This window comes from Typopeltis vanoorti, chromosome 14, assembly GCF_054136105.1.
Source record: "Typopeltis vanoorti isolate ZY-2024b chromosome 14, IOZ_Tvanoo_1.0, whole genome shotgun sequence".
NCBI classification, from domain to species: domain Eukaryota; kingdom Metazoa; phylum Arthropoda; class Arachnida; order Uropygi; family Thelyphonidae; genus Typopeltis; species Typopeltis vanoorti.
The window spans coordinates 105,982,814-106,001,649 of record NC_143562.1 but is presented as its reverse complement, the minus strand read 5'-3'; the positions used below and the strand labels follow the sequence as shown (position 1 = coordinate 106,001,649).

Below are 18,836 nucleotides of genomic sequence, written 5' to 3'. Positions count from 1 at the left end.
AATCGTATGATTCTAAGTAGAGGGTTGACACAGTTCATACTATACGTACAAAGTTATTGTTAAGGAGAATCAAAAATTTTTTGTACATTATTCTGGCAGACAGTACTACGTTCTGCTTCACTGGACTCTGAGTTACTGTACATCAAAGCGATACAGTCACGAGTCTTCCAGTCGAATGTCTTTCGGCGAAAGCATATGACTGATAATTATCAGACATATATATGCTTGAATTATAATTCAAGCATATATATGCGACCGAATTCGCCGTTCGTGATTTTGGCCTCTGGGGGAAATTTTAAGTGTGTCGTGTCAAATCCCACTGTTCCAACCACATACAGTAGCCTCGGGCATTCTACGTAGTAACATTTATTACTGTTTCGGCTGGTTTCCTTCTGGTCAGTGATTCTAAATTAAGTACTTTAACCCTTCAGAGTTTGACAAGTATTTCAGGTTCCTAAATAGCAAAGGGTATACGTTGAAAATCATGCAAGGAGATTGACGTGGAGTCAGTGAATTGAATAATGCGAGCCATTAATGACATTGATGTAACTTTGGAATCATGTGACCAAAAAGTATTTGAGGTTTTAGAATTTAATCAATCATAGCAAATATTTCAGCACGCGTGGAACAATTCAAACTCGTCAAATGTCTGTCATAAGCCCCTCGCTAAAAAGGACCGAGTTTTTTTGTTTTTTTTAATAAAGATACATTAGATAACTTATTAATATACAACGTAAAATATATTTAGACATGTAATAGAGATATTTACTAAAAATAAAGAGCCAAAAGGCTTCAGTTCGGAGATGCAAAAATTATCTAAATCAAGTGGATATTAAATCCAGCATTATTTCAAAGTCCAATGTGGAAACTATGAAAGTTTCGTACGAAATTTGACCAGAGAGAGCTTACGGGAATACACTCGCCGGCATTTACGATTTGTCCTAGCGCGGACTTTATTGAAAACATGATCGCTACAGAAGCGTCCATATATTCGCATTTTATTGGTCCATTATGATAAGGTTTCACTGGTCTGACAGCTGTTTCGAACTGGTTTGTTCTCCTCAGACACCAGGCAGAACCTTAAGAGAGCAAAAACTCTCGTTCAGCGCTAAGGAACTCGAAGTGTCGGCGAGGAGTATTTTTCGTAGGCGAACTCTCGGTCGGTGTGTATTTAAAATAAAAACAAAAAATGGATTTAATATCCACTTGATTTAGATAATTTTTGCATCGCCGAAATGAAGCCTTTTGGCTCTTTATTTTTAGTAAATACTTGACGCACCGTTCGAGTTCCTTGGTACCGAACGAGAGTTTTTTTTTCTCTCTTAAGGTTTCTGCATGGCCTCTGAGGAGAACCAACCAGTTCGAAACAGCTGTCAGGCCAGTGAAACCTTATTAAAAAAAGACCAATAGAATGTGAATATAGGGTAACGATCATGTTTTCTATAAAGTCCGCGCTAGGGCAACTCGTAAATGCCGGCGGAGGTATTCCCGTAAGCTCTCTGATCAAATTTCGTACGAAACTCATAGTTTCTGCATTCGGCTTTGAAATAATGCTGGATTTAATATCCACTTGATTTAGATAATCTAATATAGATAATTTTTTATCTTTATCATCCAATTGCCACTATACTCATCCCTGATTAAAATGGGAGAAATATGATTCATCCATTTCATAGTGATTTATATTCTTAAACATGCCGAGAAATCATATTTTGGTGAATAGCATCGATGTCAATTTAATGATAGATTCTGAAAGTTGGTTTGTTTGCTCTCATCGAACATCATGCATTATATAGAGTTCCAGAATTAAATACATAAATATATACATAAAAAAATGGTGGTGGAAATGATTTCGATGATCAGCGTACATCATGCGATAAAAGACATTTGTTGGGAAATTGTCGCACGCATTATAATTTTTAATCTTCTTTTCGGAGGTTATGCGTTGAATTCTCTCGGGTCTTCCAATCAGGACCGTTCTCATTTGTATTTACATTGGAATGTTCTGACATTGTGGATTCATTCGTTGGAGCATTCTTAACTGCAGACTAAATTATTAATGATGTTTTTTTTATGTAGAATAGAAATGCTGTCACGTAGAAAAATACACGGCTTGGATGATGCAGTGAATATGAATGGATGCTGTGGGTTTGTATGGCAGGAGTATAAACTTAATTAGTTTAATGAGTGCACTGACTTGCAGCTGTTCAAAATTCATCTTAATGCAGTTAAAGGCGATGACACGGCATCATCAACATTGCAGTATCTCGTGAATTTCAGAAATCTTTGAGGCCTTCTTAATAAGCCTGATGTCCTAGAATAAGTAGATAGTAAATTAAGGTGTAACAAGAATTCAGTCCACTCCCCTACACACCAATGACACGGACACAGCTCTTAACTTATCACTTTGCTTATTTAAATATTTACAAGTGCGAAGTAGAAACTTTGAAATACGACTAAGAAATGCACCCTCTGTCCAAAAAAGAAATCGAACTTTTCGAAAATAGAAGAAACTAGTGGCGCCACCTATTGTCTATTTTTGTTGTCGAAAGCGGCAACCTTCATTAGTGTTGTATCAACTGTTTATGACATTTATTTCATTAGAAGCCGAGTTATAATGCCAAGAGTGACTATGTTTTAACGAAAGGTCGGAAAATGCGTTTCAAACAGAGAGCTGCGATTGACTTTTGTGTTAAACTTGGTAAAAGTTTTACCGAAACGCATCAAAAAGCTTAGGGTGATGAATGCTTATCCCGTACTCGAGTTTACGAGTGGTTTAAGCGATTTCAAAAGTGGTCGTGAGACTCTTGAGGAAAGCCGAGCCGTCCAAACACTGGACTGAGCGAAGTTCAACATCCAAAAATGAGTGGTTTCATCAAAGAAAACCCGAAATCTTCCGTGAGATTGATTGATGATGAATTGGGGATTCCAAAATCAACTGTGCACAACATTTTGACCGAGAGTTTGGGTCTTCGTAAATTGAATTCGCGATTTGTTCCCCACAAGTTGACCCACGACCAAAAATGTATCGAATTGAACAATGGAAGAATCTCATTAAAATCGCTGGTAAGGACTCAAACGTCCTTGAAACGATCGTTACTGACGACCAAACGTGGTGTTTTAAGTATGAACCCGAAACAAAGCGCAAGAGTGCTGAGTGGAGACCACCAGAAGAGGGACATCCGAGAAGTCAAAAGTAAAGACAGTGCTGATTTGTTTCTACGATTCCAAGGGCATTATCCACAAAGAATTCGTTCCGCCTGGCCAAACGTCAATGGTGAGTTTTATCTCGAAGTTTTAAAGTGATTGATAGCGAGAATTCGTCGCGTACGTAATGAATATCGTGACGGCCGACCGTTCGTCAAAACACAGTCACTCTTGGCACTATACTCGGTTTCTAATGAAACAAATGTCATAACCAGTTGACACAACACTAATGAAGGTTGCCGCTTTCGACAACAAAAAGACACAACAGGTGGCGTCAGTAGTTTCTTCTATTTTCGAAAAGTTCGGTTTCGTTTTGGACAGAGGGTGTAAAACTTGTGTATGGTGCAAAGTGCACACCCTTATATAGTCGGCCGAGTTAAATAAAACAAAAAAAAAAAGGATTTTATATTAATTATTCTTCAGCCATAAATACTTAACCCTCCCATGAGGGGGCTTAACTCGCCCCAATAGGGACGGGGGGAGAAAAAGGAGGAAACTCCATATGAATAAATAAATGCTAACTACTTACAATACCAGGCTATTTCGATCTTCATTCATCCACACCTCCCGCTGACATATCGTGATATAAATAAACAGTGTTGTGGTTGTGTATACAGATGGCAGAGTAGTCAGTGTATGTTTCCAGTATCCCAAGAAAAGATTGTTGTAGAGTGAAGTTTTCATAGGTTCTTGTTGCACATAAGTCCCAGAGACCACGAAAAAGACACTTCCGTACACCCTGCTGCTACAGGACCAGCTAATATATAAATTTTCAAAGCCAATACACATGAAATAAAACTTAAAATAGAACACGGTTGGATTATGGTGGTCTGTTTGATTTTACTAAACAGAAATATATAAACGCAGTTACCATTAAACAACTTTTTTTTTATTAAATAAAAGAATTTAACTTCAATTTGCCAATATAGTAGATTATGGTGAAAAGAAGGCAGGAATAAGCCGATCTTGAGAATTGTTGATTGCTTACTTAAGTGATTTTAGGGTAAAAAGAATTAGTCATCGTTGTTTGGTCTCATCTGAAGATGGTCATTTCGCGATCTTATCGCCAGCAACAGCAGCGCTGCTTTAAATGTACAAGCATCTCGTTTAGATACGAAGGCTTTCTTGGAGCTTATAAGCAATGTTCGGTTCTGTTTGTTATCGAGTTGGTCGTGTTTACCTTCGTCAGGCTTTCAAACGAGTGACACCCAATTGATTTATGGTTGCTGTAACGGCAACCAGCTTTCTGAGGGATATCATGGAATTTCCGAACCGCATTGTGTGTAACCCACAATTTTTTTAAAATTGTTACATATGAACATCATTCACATACAAAAACCCGGTTTGAGCATTACTTCTGCCTTTTACTTGTCCCATTAATTGAAGAAGAAGGCAGACATTTTGAACACTACTATAAAAGCTTTATTGGTGTGTATTTCTCAAAGTAATTTATTTTTCAAATTTCAGATTAAGTTTAATTATTCTGTCATGTTGTACCATCATTTTATATTTCGTTCTAAGCCAATAAGAATGCAATTTGGTCGGATAAATTCCAAATTTCTAGCCCATCCTCGTTCGTTCAGTATCCAGGTTAACAGGGTGCACCACGAGAAGGTGAAGTTGGACATTAGGTCAGAAGCGCTGATCGGTTCTCCGCATTCCTTCAAAGGCTATGTGGAGGTCTCCTCTCTGTTATACAGTTTTGACCCTTAAGCACACCTCAGTTTAATTATGATGAGAAAAAGTTGGTGACTCTTAATTCTAAATTAAACCTTTAACGTAGAGTTCGCCTTTTAAGATGTCTTATCTTCATACCCATCTTTATACAAAGTTTTTTTTTGCTTTAAATACTCAAGGAATTACATCAATGATATCCCAGATATATATCAATGTTTCCTTGTTTATCGGCTATAAAAATTACATTGCACATATCGCATCAAATTTGAAACCCCAGGGAAGACGAGAATGTTTCTGGATCAAACATTCATCGCTTGTGGTTGCCTTTTTTCAATAGCAGCATGATGAAAATACTAAAATTCGTATTTATGTCACAAGATAGCGCTTAAAAAGCGTGAACGACTCTAGATTGAATGTTACGTACTGTTCAGTGTTTTTAGAACTTGAATTGAAAAGAAAAGATAGTTGATTGTAGTGAACAGGTTCACATTCAATTGATATGTGAATTTTAAAAAAATAGTAATGAGTAGTTACTATAGAATTAAATTTTAGTATTGTTTAATAGAAGGATACTAACTTCCCCAAAACTCTTAATTCATCGCATCATCTAATTCGGAAGTTTATTACTGTTTCGAGGTTAATTTAATATTCAATCAGACCTCACTTGGACTATTGTGCGCAGGTCTGGTCTCCTGGTTTCCGTTGTGATTCTGATCATTTGGAGAGAGCGCAAAGCAGAGTGTTAAAAATGATATAAGATATGTGAAATACTGATTATGAAGACAGATTGAGAATTTGTAGGATGCAGACACAGGAGAAAGAGGGTTGATGTGATTTGAAAGGATTTCAGTAGATGGAATTTTTCATTTTATGGAGAGTGGGGAAAGGACAAAAGGGGGATATCCTTGGAAGCTGAGAATGAAGGCCGCTAAGAAGGGGGTGAGAGTTAGATTTTTCCCTCAGGGGGTGGTGCGTGATTGAAATGGAGTGCCATTGGATGTTGTGTGTGTACGCAATGCGAATGAATTCAAGAATAAGTATATGACAGCTGGTGTGTGTAGTATGTATGTGGCTTCCTTCGATGACTCTGTCTCTCTTAATAATACTTTTCAAATCATCTTGAAAAACGTCTTCTACAATGAGCCTAGTTTGTCTTTGTGAATAATGCACTGACTATTGTCTGCTTTTTTCTAAGTCCTTTTAATTCTTATTAAATACTTGACTTGGATTTTCATTTTTATTAGTTGAACTTCTGAGGAAGATCACAATAGCTTTAAATGTGTGGAAATTTCTTTTAAGACGTAAATAAAAACCGTCGTAAATTTTTCAGTAATTAGTAGAATTGCGAGTAGTTGGTGAAATTTTATTTTGTTATTGACCTAACATTTGTGTCTGCTATTTGAGTTCCTTCCCCAAGATACGATTTCTGTTGTTGAATTGTCAGCTATTTATTAACCGAACAATAGGCTTAGGTATAAACAGATTTGTCAAACACAACTCTTCTATAATGTCGATGGGAGATTTATTAGGGGAAAGAAGAGGGGGGGGAGTTGATTCTTCCATTTTCTTTACTTATGCCCCGATTTCTGTGAAAGGTGGACGTCAGCTTGGAGATAACTTCATCCCCGACATCATTATCTTTAATAACCACCGTGACGGGTGATCGTAAAAGAAAAAAGATCTATTTTTTAAAAAGGAGAGAGAGAAGAATTGAGAAGAACAGATGGCAAAAGCGAGGCGATGGCACAACCATGAACGGAGACGGCGATCATGCAGCTGTCATCGAATCATCAAGCAGAAGGCGTATTCGGTAGATCCACGTGCCCGGTTTGTAAAAGAACGCCATTTGTATGAAAATAAGGGAAATTGGCGTCAGGATTATTCAGAGGTAGTTCCACGACTTAGAAAGTGATAGGCCAAAGAAAAACGAAGGCTGGTTATAGAGCGGGGATGCCTAATCGGAGCGGTTGGTCACGAAGAGTCAGATTTTTCATCTCACTTTATATTTTTGTTCTTGATTGTCTTACTTGCAGTTATGGGAGTTCAAAACTAAACTATTCCAATTGCATTAGCGTTTTATTGTTGTTAATATGGCAGAAATATTGGAGGAATTCAAGTTGTTAAAATAATACTTGAATGGGTCGCCTGTTTTTATTTTTTATTTTTTTATCCGAACCGGAATTTCATTGATTAAATATTCGCTTTATATTATTTAGAAAGTCTCCTTGAACCCATCAATAACTTTTTTTTGTTTTCCCCGCCCACAAAAGGTTATGAGCGAACCTTTTGTACTGGGGACAGCCTAGGGATATTTTTTCTATTTTTTATCATTTTAAATAATTTTTAACATATTTTACATAGTCCGGAAACCCTGCTCTAAGAGACCAAGCATGAAACTTTCGGAAGCAACTTTAGGCCTCCAGTAAGCGAGGCGGTCGCATCACATCGAGCGATGAAAGTCATCTCCCACTTAAAATTGAATTAATTCCGAGAATTAATAAAGTTTCCAAAGTTTTTATAAGATTTTTTATATGAACACTTGGAAAATGGCGAACTCCACGATTAGTGTTTACCTTGGTATTCCAACTTAAAAGTCGGAATTCCGACTGGAGTTACTTATCGGTTTTATTTGTACAGAAGAACGTTGGAAGGTAGTTCGAGTGATAAATCACAACATGTTGTTGGTTGCACTCTACTGATGCTTTTTCAATGTACGTTTGCTGATTCAGCGTAATCAGAGATGGCAGTGGAAGTTGGGTCATAGTTTGATATTACTGCATGTGCTCGCCCGTAAACAGTAGATGTATTTCATCACCTACCGAATTGTCACCACAATGCCTGTTAGAGGTCTGAAGTGACCGACGTCATATTACTGTAGTGCTCATAGCAGCAGGACCTTCATCTTCCATTCCTCTTTTTTTACATTCAGAATGTATCCCCTTTGAGGACATGTCAAGCATGATGATGGCCCACAGCCTTCTTTATTCAGGGGCACAGGATTCAGTACTAAAGGGATTACGTACGTAACCAAATCTCATGATAATGAGACTTACTGATACAAGCAAGTAATCCTGCTTCCAATTTGACACTTGGATCATCTGTGTGTGCGTATTAAAATTGTATTCCACCTGTTTAATGAGCGATGTAAGGCAGTGTCCGTAAGGAGACTGGTCTTCTAAGCCAATCAATGTTGTGACTAATTTACTGGTCACTTCAGGGATAACTATTCATATGCTAAAAATTCTCCGATCAGAATTTTTTAGGCACACTTCTTCAAAAATCATTTTTCATTGATTTTTTTTCAGCAACTTTGGACGGCAAAAGATTTTTGTTTAGTAAATCAAAAATAAATTTTGATATTAATTACTAGCAAATCAAAAATCAATTTTGATAAATCGATTTTGGTTTTAATTGATCAACATTTATCTAATTAATCAAAATTGTGATTAAAAAGTGAAATTTGTGTTACTAGCAATTATTGACCATAATTTTGATTAATTACTGATTTTGATTGTGATCATAAACGATTTGATTTGGCAGTTGTCGAACAAACTCTGTTTATCAGTGTTGTCTTTAAATATTTATCCGTTCAATTAGCATGCTGGAATATTTTTAGGGTAAACAACAGAACGATTCAACCGTCTCCAAATGCGGAGAGAGAACAACTTTGTTGATTCATTTAAAAGAGGCAACTCAAAGAAACAGTAATAGAAACAGGCAAGCCTCGCAGTTCCTATTATTGTCAGTCAACTTGGGAATAAAGCACCGGTTATACGGGCGATTTGCCTTTGTGAGCTGTTGCTTGAACGTTTACCTAATTGTGTGTTGAGTATCCCAGCTGATTTTCTTGTGGCACGGTGCTCGCTTTAATTTATCCTTTGGGGATTTTGTGTTTTGGATGTTTCTTTGGAAGCACCGTCCAGACGTGTGTTGCACTGTTGTCGCCTCTTCTTCTCTACGCTGTTAATTGTGCGGTGTTTGTTTGTATTCTAAAGTTGTAATCGGGAGATGCTCCACCATCAGATCACCGGCTTGTAAATTACACTGTCGAAAACTAACTACGGATTTTTCGGACTTACGGAACTGTGTATTATTACATGTTTACTAGGAATATAATTTTAAGGTTTCTTTAGCAAAATGAAACACTACAAAACAGCATTTTATCAAATGCATAATTGCTAAAACCATAAGTTATATAAACGCTATATTCCAGTTTTTATATTCCACGCAGCCATTACTAGGAACTCGCGCACAAAAATTTCTAATAGCATCTTACATGACAAATGAGTTATCTGCATAGCGCACTAACTAGAATTTCACGATACTTTTCGTTAGTAAAAAAAAAAAAAAACCTCCACCTTGCTTGGAGAGGAATGATAAGGGTAAACTTGAAGAGAGCTAATCCGTCTTTTATGTCCAAATATCTTAATTTCCTCTGCAATGATCATAACCGATACAATCCTAACTTTCCCACAAAATACCAATGTTAATTTAATTTATATATATATATAAATTAAATTAAATATTAAATTTTATATATTGAATTATATATATTTAATATATATATTTACTTAAATAACGCTACCGTCAGGATGGGTGAAGCACGAGTGCTTTTCATATTCCCCTTTGTATATTATGGACGTTATTTGGGAAAGGGAGTTTTATTAGCAGTTAAGCTCGCCCTCTGGGGGCAGTTGTATTAGGTATGATCAGTTGGGAGTAGAATAACCTTTTGTATTTGTAGAACTCTGTTTCGTTGTAATTGGCAGCTTGTACGATCAGCCGGTTTGAATGTGAACTTGACTTGACGAAGAATTTTTCTGCGAGATCGCGGAGAAGGGAGGATAATGTACGGAATGCCGGTTTCTCGATGAATCTCTGATAAACCATCTAAAATCATTATTAGGCACTTATTTTGGATTCTTTGTAGTTTTGAAATGTTTGATCTTGAAGTGTGACTCCATGCTGGTGAGGCGTAGGTAATGACTGAACGTATGACCATCCGGTAAAGCAGTAATTTATTTTGTGAGTCCAGTTTGCTCTTGCGGTTGACCATTGGGTAAAGTTGAGCTAGTACTTTGGAAGTCTTTGAGCCAATGCGATTGATGTGCTTGTTAAAAAGGAGTTTCTTACCCAGTAATACCCCAAGATATTTGGTCTCTGATTGCCATGGGATCTTTTGACCAGACAGCAAGATGTCTTCTTTGATGCAGACCTTTTTTCTAGAGAATAACATAGCTGAGCTTTTGAGGGGGTTTACTTGAATCCCCCAGTTGGTGAACTAGTTTTCCAGCGCGTTGATACTTCCTTGGAGTCCAGTGATTGCCAGGCGAGGGCTGAGAGACCTTACTAGAATAGCGGTGTCGTCGGCATAAAGGGCCGTAATGGTTGTTCTCGAATTTAGAGGGATGTCTGATACGTAAGTTGTGAACAGTATTGGGGCCACATGAGGTAATTCAGGTAGAATTTTGCGCCTTGATGAAACAGTTATATTTACTTAGTCCTTATAAGGACTGGCTTAAAGGGGCGAAGCAAGAATGCTTTTCATCTTCCCCGTTATCTGTAGAGGACAGTGTAGGGATAAGGTGTTATCGAGCAATTAAAGCTCTGACCGTGGCAGGAGGGTAACAGCAGTAGCCGAGCCTCAGTTAGAACTTCATTGGCTACAGCATTGCCATCCATTACCCTCCAAGGGTATTAATCACAGCATCTCACGGTCGACCAACCCTATATTTATATATTTATTTAAATTATAACATATTTATTAATAATTATAAAGTATTAGTTTTATGAATAGGTGTTATTCTACTTTTAAAGTTTGAAAACCTAATCGAATCATTTATTTCGACTCAATATATATTTTTTGAAAGATAATTTATCATCCAAAAACTTTCAGTACAAAATGTAATGCATTAATGCAATTTAAGTAAGTAAGCTCAAATTACGAAGAACAAATCAATTTCTTTATTAGGTATTATTCACTACAAATAGTCACAAATTTCGCTTTACTGTACACCTAGCGGATAATCTTTGAACTAACTATTACTGTCACTTGGTGGACCAATTCAAAATGTTTAGATCGATTCTCGTATTAAAGGGAAAAAAACAGATATACTAGTGATTATTATATGTTTGTTACTGGCATTTATTACATTTACTAGTGAAATGCCACACACTATTCAGTAGCAAAAAAAGAAACCATCCAAATCAGTTTGGAAATAAATTTCCAAACTGGAGTACCCTGTAGTTTATTATCTTTCTATTATCACGCAAAGAGAGAATACAGAATTCCGGGAAGCAATTCATTGCGTGTTTTGTTTCCGTATAAAACTCATTAAGTACTTACACCGCAGGGTCATTTTGCTTTCTCACCGACTTCGATGGGTATTCGCTACTTTGTAATGGCCATCGTTTATGGGTCTGTTTACGTGTTGGTAGCTATCAGCCATTTTATGAGCTTTTCGCCTTTCCAATTCGTATTCGCAATTCCACCTCTCATGTAAGCTCTAATTATTAGAATTGCATTCACTTGGGTACAGAAAAGTCTTTTAAGCCAATATTCCTACCTTAAGCTTAGAGAGAAAAGGGCGCTTAGGCTCAGAACGAAGTGATCACTTGAGTTCATAGTCTTTTAAGGCTCTTTTTACTCTTTCCAATTTTTCTAGGAAAAGTGTCGGAATATTCGCATTGGGATGAGAAGGTAATAGACCCGCTATGCATCCTCATCGCTTGAATCGGAATTAAAAATACTACCGTACTTGTCATTTTCATGAGGCTTCCCTGAACTTCTAATTACAGTAAAATCTCCGCTTGGCTATCGGCTTTTGCATGACATTACCGCAACAGTGGCGAATACTTAAGTCCCATTTGGAACATTGAATTCTGGCGAAATGATTACAACGAGCCTGTTTAACACACCGTTTTCAATTTCTAATGGCTACCCTATAAATAATGCAGGTTGCAATCGGAAAATTACTTTCTTCTGATGATTTGGATTTACGTTTACCGTAAAATAGCTGCTTTAAAAGCAACTTCGAGATGGTTACCAAAAGAAGCAAGCATTTACTTTTTTATGTCAAAAATCGATTCAAATTATCACTCATACTTTCAGAAACAATGTACCATTTTTAGATTTCTGTATTTTTCACTAGGGAAGAAAATATATTTCAAGGTTTTATTAAATAATTTGACTAAAATGTTCCACTATCAGCTCGACCCAATATATTTTGTGACTTCGTCTCTCACCCTCCCACACTGTTAATGAATCAGCCATATCATCAAACGTTAGGCTTTAAAATTTTACCTAAACGTCACACAACGTTTTATAATTTATAAAACTGAGTTCTTATAAGAACTGGGCGATGGACTGAGTCCTTGACTCTTTATCCCGTCATCTGAATGAAGAAAATCTGTGTGGATGGGGTGTTATTGAGAAAAAAGCTCTAGTCATGGCTGGATAACGGCAATAGCCGAGCCTCAGTTAAAACTTCAATGGCTACAGCATTGCCATTTGTTACCCTGGAAGTCCTAAAAAGGACTTTTTTTTATAAAACTGACTACAATGCGTAGCTTTATTAAATTTGTAACATCTATTTAAAAAAATGGTGTACTCCAATAAACGTTCATATCTTCGAAAATAACTAGGTTTCTTTTAAAATAAAAGAAAATTAACGTATGTTTTTATAATATTTCATTTAATATATAAATTTCTTTGTTTTCTATTGTATTTGAAATACCTACAGTTCTCTTCCAGATTAAAAGTAAGTCAGTTTTTGGTTCCCACACGAAACTGGTTTATATTCCTGCAATTCTGTTTCAGGCAATATATCCCTTAAGGGTTAGGACTGCGAGATGTGTGATTGAAACTTTCCCTAAAGTTTTCAAATTGTTAATAGCCATGAACTCAACTATCGGTGATTCATTGTGGAGGTTTGCTTACCGATTTACAAAAAAAAAAGGGGGGGGAGGAATACTTTAGGGAAATAAGTCAATAAAGGATTTATTTATGAAATATGCAATGCTGATGCATGAATTAAATAAATGGAAGTTTACATTTCGTAAATTATTTCCAAAAGCCTTTGTCCTTTTATGATAGAAAGCAAATATTGCAAAACCTGGAGAACGTTATTTTTTATATTATATTTTATTTATTTTTAATCATTCCACATAAAAAAATACATAGGAATAGTGCAAAATGCGATTTTTAAAATTTGAATAGGTTTTGTTAAATGTACATATTCAATATTTTGATTTGTTTTATTCCTAGAAACCTGATGTATCGTTGTAGCCTTCCTTGTTCAACCTACTGCTCACATTTACTTGTTATGCATAGAAGTGTCTCCATAAAGATTAGGAAAACTCCCCTTGAGAATTTAAAATAACGCACACAGATGGCCTTAGTTGCTGTGCCAACTTAGGGATGGAGGGCTGGGACGCGGGCACCTGCTTGACCCTGTAGTACAGGGAAGCTACACAGAAGCGATGACGTACTACAACCAGATCTGCTTCTCCCTCTGTCAAACAAATATGGGTTTAATTCTGTGTCCATCGCACGCAAAATTTCCCGGTGGACTAACCTAAAAGGGGATAATGTAGAGAAGTACGTGCTCCGAGAGACAGCATTCTCTGGGGATGGCTTCGCTGCCCCTTTGTGTTTTCGGTTAAAATGTCATTAGCGGGACGCATTGGTCAATGCGCAAAGGGATATAAGGTTGAATAGAGTCACATGTTGCATGCATGCATGGGGGGATATATCTTTGGATTACTGCGAGGGAAGTGTAAAATGTAAATCTGATTGATCAGTAAATTTCATTCTTCAGATTATTTTTTTATTTATATATTTTTGCATACATAATGAAAAGAATAATCCCTGAAAGCATGCAATGAACCTTTCCTAGTTTATTTTATATATTATATTAACATTAAGAATAGTTTAGGGTGTCGTTATTTATATCAAATTCATAACAGTTCAGAATGAAAACTAGCCACATTATTTCTAAAGAAGGCAGATTAATTAATTTTTTAATATGTAATATAAAATTATAACAGAATCGGGCCATTTTAAATGCAACTATTTATTAAAAAAATAGTTCTATGTAATGCTCATCATATGTACAACGTTATAACTCAGGGTTTGCCCTGCGTGGGCCAACAATTTTGTGATTTAATTGTTGTAAATAAAGTTCTTTTGGCATATATAATTTCATTCACATGACTCCAAAGAGGAAAATATCAATCCAAGATTAAAGTACGGACTATGAGTCGATACGGAAATTGTTGATTCTCCAAACAAATGTTTGAAATCCCTAGGGAGGCTTCTAGACTCGTTTCGGGTTTTAAAACTGATTATATCACATTTATTATCAGGTGGAATAGTCTGAAGATTCACTAAATTCGCATTTTTCACAAATAAGTTGATTTCGTTTGAACTGTCTTCATCTTGACATCTAATAATTAGAATGGAGTGGACGCGCATGCGCACAAATATGAGTTAGTGAACAATTATTTTAAGGATCTATGAACAGTTGAGTTTTCAGAATATTTGCAACAGTACTGCCATTGTTTTATGTAAATATTGATTATTATAATCGCTGAAGAAAGTGTAAATAGTGACTCACAAATTGTTACTACGAACTTTGTATGAAATGTAGTTGAAATACATTAATATCTCAAACAGAAAACGGGGATATATTTTAAAAGCATTATACTCACTTTCGAGTAACTTTTAATTATCTCTCCTCTGTTGTCGACGAACACCGATATGACTCTTCGATTTCCGTGACAATATATTCAAAATGCATAGCGTACTCACTGCATGTTTTTTACGTCATCAGAAAGATTTTTGTTTTACTTTTTATTTCTTTATTTTTTTTTTTTTTTGTTTTCTCTGAGAAAATCGAGGAATTATTTGCACAAGTAAATTAAATGTTGATGATATTGAGAAATCATTTTAACAGTTAAGTCAGTCAATTTAACTGTCAGAGTTCTATTTACGACTAGTTTTTTTCTTAAGTGTGTTTGCAAAAATTAAATTTAAGTGCATATTTAAATACATTTTTTTTGTATATATATATATATATTAATCAGATGAAATAAAATAAAAGCTCAGTTTCTATGAACATAGAAATCATCAGAAAATACGGAGAATGTTTATACACGCCATGAATTACTAACCTGATGTTAAATTTTAATAATATTCTTATGAAATTCGTTTTTAGGTGTAAAAAATTTAAAATGCATTTTACGTTTATTGCTATTTTTCTCTATCGTACGAACTAGTATTCAATTTTTACATATAAATATAAGCGTGCTGAATAAAAGATGTAGAAAAATTCACAACTTTCATATATTTTTTATGATAATACCGAATCAGTTTATAGTAGCAGCAGTCAGTACTATTGTAAACTACAATAACAGCAGGCAATCAAAATAAAATTTTATGACGTGATTACATTTCGATGTAAACTCCGGGTTAACTGTGTATTTGCATAAAAATGAGACGGAATCCAGTACTCCGTATTTATTTACCCCTTGTCACGACAAAACGAAGGGTTCTAACGCGCTTAGGACGTATGGTGCATATTCCCACTTAGTACTCCAACTTCTTTCGTTCTGGCGAGAGATATTCGGCTAAGAAAAACCTCCTTGAGCATTCCGACAGGAGATTCTACTGTAAATAAGAAATCAGAGCATCCTTCTGCTGCGAAAAATCAGCGAACGGATGACTTGGTATTCTTTATATGATATTTGTTATGGATATGATAAACGAAGAGGAAGGAAAGTGGGCGGGGGGGGGCCGGTTGTTTTCACAGAATTTCGTGTGTTCACTGCAATGGAAAAAATCGGATGCATTTTGAGGTCTCTGTTCTGTATTCTGTGCCTTCCGCTTTCCCTCCAGAAGGTCTCCACCGGCATTGAAATTCAGTAGGGAGGCAGAGCAGGGAGACGCGATAGACGGCTTTCTGCATTCAGAAACTGAATCAGGCAAGCAACTCGAGGAAAGTCCTTCTGTAGGATTTCCATCATGACTTGCTTTCCTAATCAGAAGGTGGGTAATACGATATTTTCTTGAGGAGTCTGATTTTCCGTCCGATGAGATGAAAAACATCCCACGGCTAAACAAAAGAATGAAATTTGCTTGTACATACTTAATAATGTGAAAAAACCAGGAAGTTGTAATTTGAGTTGGATGTGTGCTGTTTTCATAAGTTCGTTCCCAAAAGAATTAAAAAAAAAGTTATTGCATTCAAGTGTTTTGCATGTCATACATAAACGTGTAAAAGGAATGGGGACAGTCTGAAAAACACTTCTATTTCTTATTCTGTTCTTTTCTACTCGCTCTGTGCGTCTTTTTTTTTTTTTGCCAAAACTGATTCTTATTAATTAATATAAATAAATGAGTAACTTAAAATCGCTGCCGAGTTATTAATTTAAGTCATAATAAGGAAAAGTATTACGAATATATATATAAATATATATATAAAATATATTAAATTTGATATCACTTCTCACATTCTATTATAAATGTTATATTAATAAATAAAAGGTGTATTTGTATATTTGATTGCATTATTGTTTTTTTTTAATATAAAAGTGTAAATTAAATGTATTTAACTTACTTTAAGATTACCTAGATTTTACTAACTTTTTTTTTTTTATTTCTTTGCAGCAACTATCTCGTTATATTATGACGCTAAAACATTTAACTCGTTTTTGATGAAGATTTATAGTATATTCGAACAAGCGGTTTCTGTTAATGAGGTTAATAGCATCAAGTTCTTTGAGCAATGCCACAAACAATCTTTATCAGAAACTTTTCATCTGAAGGTGAGCCAACCTGGAGTCGTAGGAGATATTTTTTCTGGAATTTCTTTTTATAGTTTTTTTTTTTTCCAGTCAGTTTAACACAATAAATGTATGTACTTTAATCTTGTAACGACAATCAAAATAGCTAAATAGCTTAAATACAAGGAAATCAATTAATAGCAAACCTAGACGAAGCATGTTTCACTTTATTTCGAAAGAAGTTATTGAAGTTAGATTACATTGTCACATTTCTAAGAAAATGGGGAAAGAAACAATTAATTACTTCCCTCCTTAGCCTAAGTTCAGGCAACATTCTCAGCCTATAAACTGCAATAACCCAAGAAGTTGTCGACCTGGTCTTCAAACGAAGTCATTGCGCTGCGAAGTTGTTTGGTCTACCCGAACATTGTCCACTAAGAACTCGCGTGGCGTGACAAATTTTATTGATCAATTCTTGCGTAGATGTCACGTCACAGTTTTCCGGACTGTGAGAGAGCTGTGTCTCTTTTCCTTTCTCCTTGCTTCTCCAGGGACCACAGTATCTTCGTATAACAAGAAAGAAGTGCAAGTAGGAACATGACAGAATTTACAATATATTGATGATGGAAGTATCCCCCTGAAAAGAGAACATTGAATTTCAGGTCGCTACAGGGAAAGCAAATACGATACGCTCAAGTCTACCAAATGCTGCCCAAGTATTCAAATGAATGCAGATGTGCACAACTACAAACTAGCACGTGTAATTTGCAAAAGAATCAGTTTGTAATGGCAAATTAGTCACACATAATAAACTGGAAGCAGAAGAATAAATTTGTTAATCGTGAATAGACTTGTTACATTTCGAATAGTAGCTCATTGTTGCATCCCAGTCATCTACATATTGTTGTAATACCATTGTTGCATAATTTGTATACTTGCTGTATATTGAGTGCATTGTTGAGGATAAACAAGTCTCAATATATTATTATAATACCGCCAACAGAATTAAAATTATGAAACAAACTCCTTGGGTGCTTACATTTTTTGAGAATAAAAAGCCTTATGAATACAAAATACAATAATTTTCCTATTGACAGTCACCAAGAACACCATTATGTGTTTAATATTTGACTAGTTTAATACACTACGTATAGGGACTTGATAAATATGGCGTGTAGTGAATTTATATTAGCTAGTTGGAAATTTCAAAGGTGTGGGCACAAGACTAGCGTTTACAATTCAAATTTAGAGGGTTCTTTATGAGATAAAGTTATACCGTAATGGGAATGCTTATGGGTTAAACATTTTATGTCGTTTTGGTGGTGAAAGGCAGATGTGTTTTGTATATAACATAATTTCAGAACAATTTTAGAACTCTTCATGCAAATAATTTATCGTGGGATTCAGCATTTTTTTTAAATGATATGTGACGCCACTGCAAGTTTTCGCCATTACAAAAATGCGAACGATATTAGGTTTAAGCTGTTACTCTCTAACTATTTCATGATACATTATCAGTTTATGTTCTTCCATCCTCACGAGCAATCTGGCCAAGTTCCCTTGCTTTATATTCAGGACATTGTAGAAGAGTTACGGCTCAACAAGCTTCCGCCCGGACATTAGCATATCCGGTAGCAACAGCCTTTGCTTAGTAGACAGCAAAACGTCTAAGGGCAAGACTAATGTTAGCATAAAATGCAAATCCGGCGCACATTACACAGGCAGGCCATCATGTCCCTTGCAATAATTACAACCGCTCTCTTCCAAACACGAGCTAGCCGAGATCCCACATAAGCTTCCCTCCTGTGCTCTTAAGTCTCCCCCTCCCCCCACAAAGGATGGTATCTGCATTTGAGTCAGACAGCTATATCTATCGATTGTGTGTGTGGAAAGAGAGACATTGGTGGGTTCGGCCAACTACCAGTCATACACCGTTGACATGGGTTAATGGATGGATGCCACGCGCCTATAAGCAGAGTGGGTGGATAGGTCAGATATGCAAATAAGAACTCCGTCTCTTTAGCTGTGACAATGACCCATACCTTCTGCTCTTCCGTGTCTCCTGTTCTTCTAGTTCGACATAAATTGAGCTTCCGCTTTGTGACCTACAAACGCAAGCCTTAAGGAATAAGGCTATGATTGGACGTAGAAGCGCAGTGGTATGCCTG

The 18,836-nt window shown here is 35.9% G+C and overlaps 1 long non-coding RNA gene across 4 annotated transcripts in view; it reads left to right on the top strand.

Annotated features, from left to right (window-relative positions):
* LOC150099820 (uncharacterized) overlaps window positions 1-18,836 on the top strand; it is a 607,255-nt gene that overhangs the window by 355,685 nt on the left and 232,734 nt on the right. For all 4 annotated transcript variants that reach the window (XR_016549418.1, XR_016549421.1, XR_016549420.1 and 1 more), the window contains exon 6: window positions 16,553-16,710. This is a non-coding gene — a long non-coding RNA (uncharacterized LOC150099820). The remainder of the gene's footprint in view (window positions 1-16,552; window positions 16,711-18,836) is intronic.